Below are 10,675 nucleotides of genomic sequence, written 5' to 3' on the forward strand. Positions count from 1 at the left end.
CTCTTTCTCTCTCTGTGTGACACTGCTGTAATTTGAAAGATACCTCTTTGGAAGACAGTATACCAGAGTCCTCACCAGCTCCTTTTCACTCCGTTTCACAATGCTGGACATCTTCCTGCTGATGTTTTTCGCCATTGTGAGTTTAGTGATTCTCTCCTATATCATCTATGTGCTGTAAGGAGATGGAGACAGCAGCAGCAATGACCAGGAGCTGTCAGAAAGCTGCAAGGCGGAGCTTGCTGGAACCATGAGAGATGGCTGGGCATTGCGTTTTCCCTCAGGTTTGCACACAACATCATCTGAAAAGAATCATTTCTGCAGATGTTTAAACATCTTACACCGGGTGCAAAGAAGCAAGCTGGAATTGCAATTCCAAACCAAAAAAAAAACCCGATAGTTTTTGTTTTGTTTTCAATTGGGTTTTATTTCCCGTGAAACTGATCGGATCTGAAAGACTGTCCGGAGTCGCTGATGTCCCCGGATTTCTTTTGTTGATATTTTGTTGCTGATTGACGGTTTAGGGAGCTACTTAAAACCAGGGTCCAATGAACCTGTGTCAGTCTCGGTCTAATCTGAATAGAATAGTATATCTCTTTATTGTCAGGGATTGGATTCGAGACCTTATCCTTAAAACAATTAGGATAATGTCTTCTTTTATGGATTAATGTTTCATAAAAAAAAAAGCTAGCCTTCTCTGGAACTCCTCACTCCCATTAAATCCCAACTCTCCTCTTCCAGGAGGTATATCTGGTCTTTGTTTTCCGTCTCAAGTGCAACTTTAGATTTTGCACAAATGATGGATCTATGCCATTTACTGTTCCTTTAAAAGCACCGAGTTTGCCTCTTCCCCCTTAACCCTTCTATTAACTGCTTTACTTATTTTTATTTGTAAATCATTGGGAAGCTTGGCATTTCTGATCTTAGAGTAGGATAAAAGCCCTTTTTTAATCATTTGTGGGACTAGGGCATTGCTGGCTGGGCCAGCATTGATAGCCCATCCCTAGTTGCCCTTGAGAAGGTGGGGGTGAGCTGCCTTCTTGGACTACTGCTGTCCACTTGCTGTGGGTTGACCCACAATGCCAGTAGAGAGGGAATTCCAGGATTTTGGCCCGACTGTGAAGTAATGGCGGTATATTTCCAAGTCAGGGTGGGGAGAGGTTTCGAGGGGAACTTGCAGATGGTGGCGTTCCCAAGTACCTGCTGCCATTGTCCTCCTAGATGGAAGTGATTGTGGGTTTTGAAGGTGCTGTCTAAGGATCTTTGATGAATTTCTGCAGTGCATCTTGTAGATAGTATACATTGTTTCTACTGAGCGCTGGTGGTGGTGGGATTGAATGTTTGTAGATGTGCCAATCAAGCAGGTTGCTGTGTCCTGGATGATGTCAGGCTTCTTGAGTGTTGTTGGAGCTGCACCCATTCAGGCAAGTGGGAACTGTTCCGTCACACTCCTGACTGTGCCTTGTAGATGGTGGATAGACTTTGGGATGTCAGGAGGTGAGTTACTTGCTGCAGTCTGTGACCTGCTTTTCACAACATCGAGGGCCGAAGGCCCTGTACTGTTCTATATTCTACTATTGCCCTTCCCTATTTCCCCAGAGGGCAGTTAAGAGTCAGCCACATTGCTGTTGCCACATATAGGCCAGACCAGATAAGGGTGGCAGATTTCCTTTGCGTTGAGGAACCAGCAGATGATTGCCATAAGCTTTGAGTTCCAGGTTTTAGTTTAAACTTCACCATCTGCCATAATGGGATTCAAACCCATATCCCCAGAATATGAGCCTCTGGAATACTAGTCCGAAGGCATTGCCATGGTGCTGAGTTAGCGTTTAGTGCCAGTTTATGGGTTTTTCTGTGTCTGAAGGTTCATTCTAGAGACTGAAGTACCAGGACTTGGGTCACCTGTCAATTCTTTATGGGACTCAGTGTCATGATTTGCTTGATTAGTATCCCATGAAGTGCCTTGAGATGTTAAAAGGTGCTTTACAAAAGTAATTTTTAGCTTTAATGATGGCTTCACATTCAAACAGTCTCTTGATATCCACCTTGACTCATACTTAGCAGACTGCAGTCTCCTGCAGGATTGAATTCCACTTGGAAATTGGATAAATGCAAGTGGTTTCATAAACTAAAATAGGAATTTTAAGATTAAATATTAATGGCTATCTCTTCAACGAAGTGTTATTTACCTCGAGCTCAATTCTGATTGTTGAACTGCAAAGCTTACTATGTCTACTGGGGTGGCTCAGTGGTTAGTACTGCTACCTCACAGCACTGAGGACCTGGGTTCAACTCCACCTTTGGGTGACTGTCAATGTGGAGATTGCACATTCTCCCTGAGTCTGTGTGCGTTTGTTATGGTTTCTTCCCATAGTCCAAACATACGTGGGTTGATTGTGCTAAATTGCCCTGTAGTGTCCAAGGATATGGAGGTTAGGTGGATTAGCTGTGGGAAATATAAGGTGGGATACTCTTTGGAGGGTTGGTGTGGACTTGATGGGCAAAATAGCTTGCTTCCATGCTGTAGGGATTCTATATCGTTTTCTTTTAGGACCATGATAAAATGTTCCAGAAATAGTTGCATGTATTTTACACAATTGCCTTTGAGCTTTCTGTCACGCAAATAAAACCTTTCTTATTGCAGTTGGCCCTCAGCACAGATGTTGGAATGTTAAAACCATTTCTCTTGGATTCATCTCCTCAGTGGGACGGCATAGGATCTTCCTGAGCGAAGGTAACTGCTGAGCAACATCGAGTACAGTCGCGAAGATTGATAGGTATCCAGAGTTTTCCTGAAACAAACACCACCCATCCCAGTTTTGCTTCCAGAACATTCCAAGATGTTGGCAGATGAACACTCCTGGCCATTGTGTTGGACCATGCCTTTGGATGGGACATTGAAACTGTTGGAATATGGAACTGCCTGTGTCTTTCTCAGGCCAGGCTGCTGTGAATTCTGTCAGTAGGTTAGGAAGTGATGACTGTTCAGTTCAAGGTAGTTTCCAGATATTTCACATTATTGTACCTTAACTGCTTCTCCCATCAGCACATTTGTAGAAATGAGTTCAGTTTATTCAAAATTGTGTTGATTATGTGCACAGTAGGCGCTGTGCTGTGGCCTGACTATTTGCAAAGAGAAAGTTAGATTAGTGTACCACAAGAGGTGCATAGAGAATTTGTTGAACATTATGCTTGCTTATCAAATAATTCAGAATTGAGACAGCTGAAATATTTTTAATCAAAGGCAGAATATTGCAAATGCTGGAAATGTAAAGTAGGAACATAGAATGAGAAAGAAACAGAGTTAACTTTTCATGTTGTGTTCACCTTCCATCACAACTGGAGGAAGGTGGTGACTGACAGGTGGAGGGCAGGAATGATGAAGTGATACAGGAGCAAAAGACAAATGCAAAAAACTGAAGAAACAAAATATGGGACACATATATTGTCGAGCCCTTTGCACAATTTGTTATCTTTCACCTCACCTCCCCCCCCCACACATACACCCACCACTTATTCTAACAGCTCTCGCAGTATTTAAAACCACACCTAATAGTGAAAGTTTAGCTTCTTACTTTGCGCCATGCTGTTCTGTGTGAAAGTGAGGACTGCAGGAGCAGGGGATTAGAGTCAAGAGTGTGGTGCTGGAAAAGCACAGCAGGTCAGGCAGCGTCTGAGGAGCAGGAGAATCAATGTTTTGAGCAAAGGCCCTTCCTGATGAAGGATTTCTGCCTGAAATGTTGATTTTCCTGCTCCTCGGATGGTGCCTGACCTGCTGTGCTTTTCCAGCATCTCACCTTGCTGTTCTGATTTGCTTTTGGGATTTGGTAAATGTATGCTCATTTTAAAGTAGCTCATGCATAATATTGTAAATAATTTAAACTTTGTTATCTGTCATGGTGGAATCGAATCATGATATTAGCCTGGAGTTCTGGATTATGAATCCAAATACATTGCCACCATGTTATCATCTCCCTCTGTTATTATCTAGTATCAATTTCCTATTGGTTTGAAACCAATATGTCAAACCTTACAACACATGTCACAGAATCCCTACAGTGTGGAAACAGGCCCTTAAGCCCAAGAAGTCCACAGCAACCCTCTGAAGACTATCCCACCCAAACTCATTCCCCATCCCATTTACTCTACATTTATCCCTAACCAACATATCCCTGAAGACTACGGGCAATTTAGCATAGCCAATTCACCTAACATGCATATCTTTGGATTGTGGGAGGAAACCGGAGCACCCAGACGAAATCAATGCAGAACATGCAAACTCCACACAGTCGCCCGAGGTTGGAATTGAACGTGGGTCCCAGGCGCTGTGAGGCAGCAGTGCTAACCACTGAGACACTGTCTTAGCTATCTGAAACACACCCTTGTTTCGATTGCCTGGTAGAGCAGATTAATGACAAAATTTAAACAAAATTGTTCTGCAAATCACTGAGGGAGCTGGGCCATTGGTTTTCAATCACAGAAGTGCAGAAGGAGGCCACTTGGCCCACTGTCTCTTTAAATGACCATCCCCATTACCTAGTGCCAATCTTCTGCTTTTCGCCCATTCACTGGCATGTTTTTTTAAAAATTGAAATTGGGTCTTCTAAGCAATCCAAAGATTTCTGCAGTTATCAACTTACGTATCAACCTAGTGTTGGGGAGTAAATAGAAACTGTGGCTGGGATTTAATGCCCTCCTCTGTGGCAAAATTAATAGCAGTGCAGCCATTAATTGGGTGGGAGCTTGGTGGGTAGAGACCCCACTGTTTTTCTGCCTCAGCCCTGATTAAGTTTGGGTTGTGAAGGTGCGTGGGTTCTGTCCCAGTGCTAGTTGAGACCCTTAAGTGGGCAATTAAACCCATTTAGGGGCCTTACTGTTTTGGGATAGTTTGCTAGCATTAGAGGATCTGAATGAATAGAAGCACTTGTCTTAACTACAATGGCGTTTATTGCCTGTAAGAAATCAGCTACAAATTACATTCGCAAGGTAGACATTCTCACAGAAACTATGAGCTGACCTGATGTTATAGATCTTCATGCCATGTCGTTCTTATTTCATTCAATATTTCCACCACCAGGAAAAGCCTCCATGTGGCCAGGGGACCAGTAACAAGCAAAACCCATGAGGGGTAATGCTTACATGAAAAAAAAGTGAAGGGGCGTGGTGGTAGGGATTAAGTCAAAATAGAACTGGAGGGGGAAATGAAGCACTGCACCTCCCCCGTTCCCCAGTGTCCACCCCTCCCTGAAGGCATTGAGCGCATTGCCGATGACTGCATGATCCCTCTCCAAAGACATCTGGGCTCGAACAAAGCTGTGAATGCCATGTCATTCTTTGCTGTCCTGCCTTATCCCCACCCAATTCAGTAGAATGGTGTCAGATTGTCTACAACCTTCAACATTAACCCTTTCAGAACCATTGCCTTATTCAATATCTCCCCCCACCCCAACCTTTTACCCCACAGGTAATATCTAAATATTCATGTACATTGACACAGCCCTATCTCCCTCTGGCTCACTGATAAAATATAGTCAGGATGTTTTGCAATTCTTCGAGAACAGAAGGCCTCTGGTAGGCCTTTGGCTTGAGAAATGTTGGTCATGAATCTGACCTTGACCCTATGTGGTCTGTTAAAGTTTCTCTACTCTGGAGGACCTTCTGTCTCTTGAAAGGACATCTTTCTAGACCAGATTGTCCGTTAGCTTGTCAGGGGACCCTCAATCGCCTGAATCACGGTCATGTGGTTGCCTCATAACATCATCTGATGCACCTTTAATCTCATTAGTTCTCTTCCTGGAAACCAGCTGCTGTGTGGAAACAGGCATTTCATTGTGACAGTATCCTGGATCTCTGTACCTGGTAGTTTCTTCTTGACCATGCCCTGAATCTGTGGCTATCGGTCACTCCCATCTCAGAGTGTACCTCCCTGGTATTATATGCAGCTCATCTTCAGTCTGTGCAAATAAATCTTTATTATCAATTTGCTGATATATCTGTGTGTAGATTGAGTTGAATACCCTCAGTTTTCTGTGGTTCTCTCTCTGAATAACCAAACATTTACGTCCTCAGTCATGTTATTGAGGATGCTGATGACTTAGCTCTATCATTGGTATTGATAATTCTTCTTTGGAAGATGAAGAATCGAAATATTATCCTTAAACTTGTATCATTTCATCCTCTGACATCAAATTCAAATCAGCGATTAAACTTTGTTCACCAGAGTTTGCTTGTCTCTGCAAAATTTCAGTTAAAGAATAATCATTGAGCTCATTCTTTTTTCCCTTGTTCGCATTTTCTCACAAACTTTGTTGCTTCCTATCGTCTGAGTTCACTTCAGTGATTATTAGAATGGATACTATTTCTGGGCGAAAGTGAGGACTGCAGATGCTGGAAATCAGAGTCAAGATTAGAGTGGTGTTGGAAAAGCACAACAGGTCAGGCAGTATCCGAGGAGCAGGAAAATCAGGAATTTCCTGATGAAGGGCTTTTGCCTGAAATGTCAATTTTCCTGCTCCTCGGATGCTGCCTGACCTGTTGTGCTTTTCCAGCACCACACTGATCTTGACTCTGGAAACCATTTCTGCCAATCCTCTGTATTGGCATATGTCCATTCTGTTGACAGTATGACAAATTCTCTTGTGCCAGATTGGTAATTTAATTGGTTCTGACTTCAATTTGGATTCTACTTTAAGTCCAAAAAGTCCATTGAAATCTCTAGCAGGTGTTCAACAACTCTATGTTCATGAACCAGCTGTTCTAACGTAGAAATAAACATGAGAATTAGGAGCAGAAGTAGTTCATTAAGCCCCTCAAGCCTGCTTTCCATCATGACTGTGGTCTGCTTGTGAATCCTCTGAGCAACTTGTCCATGGACCGACTTGGCATAACCTGGTCTCTCTTGACCTGACCGCTATCCTTTGTAAAAACAAGGACTGCAGATGCTGGAAACCAGAGTCTAGATTAGAGTGGTGCTGGAAAAGCACAGCAGGTCAGGCAGCATCCGAGGAATCCATTGTAACCAGTTGTAATCCTGCCACTTCAAGAATGTTGAGATCAAGCATACCTGTCCAAGAGTGAGGTTTCTTGATTATGAATTATGTATATGTTCACTACCATCTTACACCTGTGTTATTGCTGTATTGTCGAAACCAATCCTGAGTGCGGTTTCACAGTACTATGTAGTTACATCTGCTTGGGCTGTAACCTGTATTTCATCACCCATGGTGACCAGTGTATAGGTCAGTGACATTTGCCTTGAAGTTAATGATGATGGGTCAAACGTGAGTTGCCTTCCCGAGACATACTCTGGATATCTTTTCTAATGTTGGTATCTCTACTGCATTAACATCTTTGTGTGTGTGTGTGTGTGTGTATTTTTGAGACCATTTAACTTTTGCTGCCCTGTAACTGTTTTACACATCTTCGGGAAGGGACCTAGCATTTTTCAAACATAGCATTGCCAATGAGGCTTCCTTACTCCACAACACTGAGTTAGCATCTGCTGTCTGACCTAGTCTTTCTGTGGCCTTGACATGTGTGTCTTTACAGGTTTTATACCTTATAATCTGAACAAATTCTGTTACTCTCCTGTGAATAAATTTTACCTTCTCTCAGAATTTCTCTATAATTCTTTCTGATTTCTGATTCCAGCACAACCTGAATAGCATTCTCCAAAGTCAGATCTTCTTCATTCAACTCTGCGTCTTATGAATTCTGATTTCAAAGCTCCATAGTTACATTTTTTTTCACTAATCAGAGATCATTAATGCAATTATCCATGGATTCTACTGAAACCTGAACTCTTCTGTTAAGTATTCTTATTTCAAGAATGTTATGTTTTCATGTTAAAATAGTTGCTGAAAGTTTGGAGAACTTCATCAAAAGAAACTGGGACCTGTTTTGAGGAGCTATAACATCATCAGCTGTAGGTTCTGTTGAATACAATAGTGAATTTCTTTGTTCAGCTTGTGATTTAGTTTGTATCTTGAAAGTAAATTCTGTACATCATAACTGTTTTCATAAAAATATCCAATTTTGCTGTCATGCAGGAAATGATGCAACCAATTTATACACAGCAAGGTCCCACCAAGAGCAACGAGATATTGTTATTAATAAATGAAGCAAGTAATAAAATGGATGGACAAGTTGGTCACTGAGGAAATGAGCTTGCACCACACCTTTTTTTTGTTTTAAACAAGCATAATTTTATTTTATAAAGATTTTGCAAATACTGATTGAACCCTTTCTAAAGTACCACTTCGCTATATCCTGTGTTGTCTTAACCGTTCTGTTGGGGAAGGGCATTAAGAGATATGGAGCTAAGCTGGATAAATTATAACGAAGGTACAGCTCAGAAACACACCGGAATCATTGCCAGGTTTCCCCCATCCCTCTTTGTTTGATCCTATTCACGTATCTTCCAATCCTTTCTCACTCATGTATTTATTCAGCTTCTCCAAAAATGCATCAATGTTAATTGACTCAACTGAGGCATGTAGCTATGAGTCCCAAGTCTTGGTCACCCTCTGGGTAAAGAGGTTCCTGATGAACTCCTTACTGGAATTATCCATGTCTATTTTATTGTGGCCATTGGGTTTAGTCTGCCTCGTATGTACTCTTCCCATGCTTTTCAATAGTTTTGAGAGGCAGCTCAACCATGAGCTAACTGTTTAAAGGGAACAGTTGTGGAGAGTGGATACCACTGGTCTAATTCTCTTCCAGTAATCACATGAAGCTGGTACTAATGGCAGCTGGCTCTTTGACCACAGTGATGCTCCAACCTGTTTTATTTTGCTTGTTGTGGTAGACCTTGCACAAGGGTTGCTAACTAGTAATTGGCACTAAGTAGCAGAGTGGGTTTTTATTTGCTTAATAAATAGCTGAGCTACTGTGCACATGGATGGGATACCACATGTACTTCATTGGCATTGGTCGTGCCCACAGTCATTTTTCTCAGGACATCCCATGGCATTGCACAGCTGATGGATTACTTCTAAAGTGTGGTTGTTGACGTCTGAATGTAAACATCAAATGGCAACATCACCTTGCATTTATATAGCACCTTTAATGTATTAAAACATCCCAAGTTGTAACACACAAACATTTACATTGAATCATATAAAGAGTTACTAGGGCACCTGGTCAAAATTAAGGTCGATGAATTGGATTTTAAGTAACATCTTAAAGGAGGGGTTGGAGATAGTAATTCAATATCAATTGTTTATCTGTATAGAGGTAGACTATAACACTCAATCTCCTTTAAACAGAGGGACTGATACGGTGGCTTTTATGTTTGGAAGTGAATGCTTATAATGTGTAACTCTGTCAATAAAAGTTTATAAATGTGTGCAAAGATTGCCTCCCATTCTATCCTTTATTTAACATTCGGAACATTATCAGTGAGGAACATGCAGGTTTAGAGAGGGAATTCCAGATGAGCCTGGGCAAACTGAAGACAGGCCACCAGTGGTGGAGGAACTACATTAAAGGAATTGACATCAAGAGTCCAGAATTAGATTGGTACAGAAATCTCAGAGAGTTGTAGGACTTCACATGGTCAGGAAGAGATACATCCAGAGTGCGAAGAGTGTGGTGCTGGAAAAGCCCAGCAGGTCAGGGAGTATCTGAGGAGCAGGAGAATCAACGTTTTGGGCATAAGCCCTTCATCGCATCCAGAGTGCAACAGCCTGAGTGAGTCTATTGCCCCAGAATTTGGTGGCAGCATGAGAATAGAACTGGTGAATCTTTCTTTCTTTCTCCATTTTAAAAGTTTAAAATTCAGTTGTCTATTAATTAGATTACATACAGGGTGGAAACAGGCCCTTCGGCCCAACAAGTCCACACCGACCCACAACCCCCCCAGACCCATTCCCCTCCACCTAACACTACGGGCAATTTAGCATGTGCAATTCACCTAACCTGCACATTTTTGGATTGTGGGAGGAAACCCACGCAGACAACATGCAAACTCCACACAGACAGTCGCCTGAGGTGGGAATTGAACCCAGGTTTATGGTGCTGTGAGGCAGCAGTGCTAACCACTGTGCTACCGTGCAGGGACCAGGTGTGTGGAGTTTGCACATTCTCCCTGTGTCTGCGTGGGTTTCCTCCGGGTGCTCCGGTTTCCTCCCACAATCCAAAGATATGCAGGTTAGGTGAATTGGCCATGCCAAATTGTCCGTAGTGTTGGGTGCAGGGGTAAATGTAGGGGAATGGGTCTGGGTGGGCTGCTCTTTGGAGGGCCAGTATGGACTTGTTGGGCTGAAGGGCCTGTTTCCACACTGTAGGGAATCTAATCTGAAATTTTGTTTTGCTGTTTACATTAAGATGTGTCTACAGTGTCCTCTATGGAGTGTTGTTTGATTTTGTGAGATAAACATGTTTTCTTTTATTATAGAATATTTGAAGCCTCCTGTGAATATGTTTAAGTGCCTAACCACAACAGTAAACAACTGCAAAGTTATACTAGAGTTTCACGTCTAGTGAAAAGGTTAATAAGATAGCTGATTCAGTTGACTAAAGGACAGTTATCAAACAGTCACCTGACTAGGGCCTTAATTAGTGTTAATTACCAATGAAGCTTAATGAGCTCAGCTAGGCTCTCCACACAGAGAGTCACCTGAGGCAGGAATTGAACCCAGGTCTCTGGCACTATGAGGCAGCAGTGCTAACCACTGTC

At 42.3% G+C, this 10,675-nt stretch overlaps 1 long non-coding RNA gene across 1 annotated transcript; it reads left to right on the forward strand.

Moving 5' to 3' along the window:
* Positions 1 to 9,343, forward strand: LOC122539785 (uncharacterized). Its single transcript, XR_006309186.2, has 3 exons — positions 1 to 281; positions 2,642 to 2,992; positions 7,648 to 9,343. It is a non-coding gene; the product is annotated as an uncharacterized LOC122539785 (long non-coding RNA).
* Positions 9,344 to 10,675: the final 1,332 nt, after the last annotated feature.

This window comes from Chiloscyllium plagiosum, unplaced genomic scaffold, assembly GCF_037043375.1.
Source record: "Chiloscyllium plagiosum isolate Xiang-an unplaced genomic scaffold, Cpla_swu_hap1 HiC_scaffold_32, whole genome shotgun sequence".
Classification (NCBI taxonomy): Eukaryota; Metazoa; Chordata; class Chondrichthyes; order Orectolobiformes; family Hemiscylliidae; genus Chiloscyllium; species Chiloscyllium plagiosum.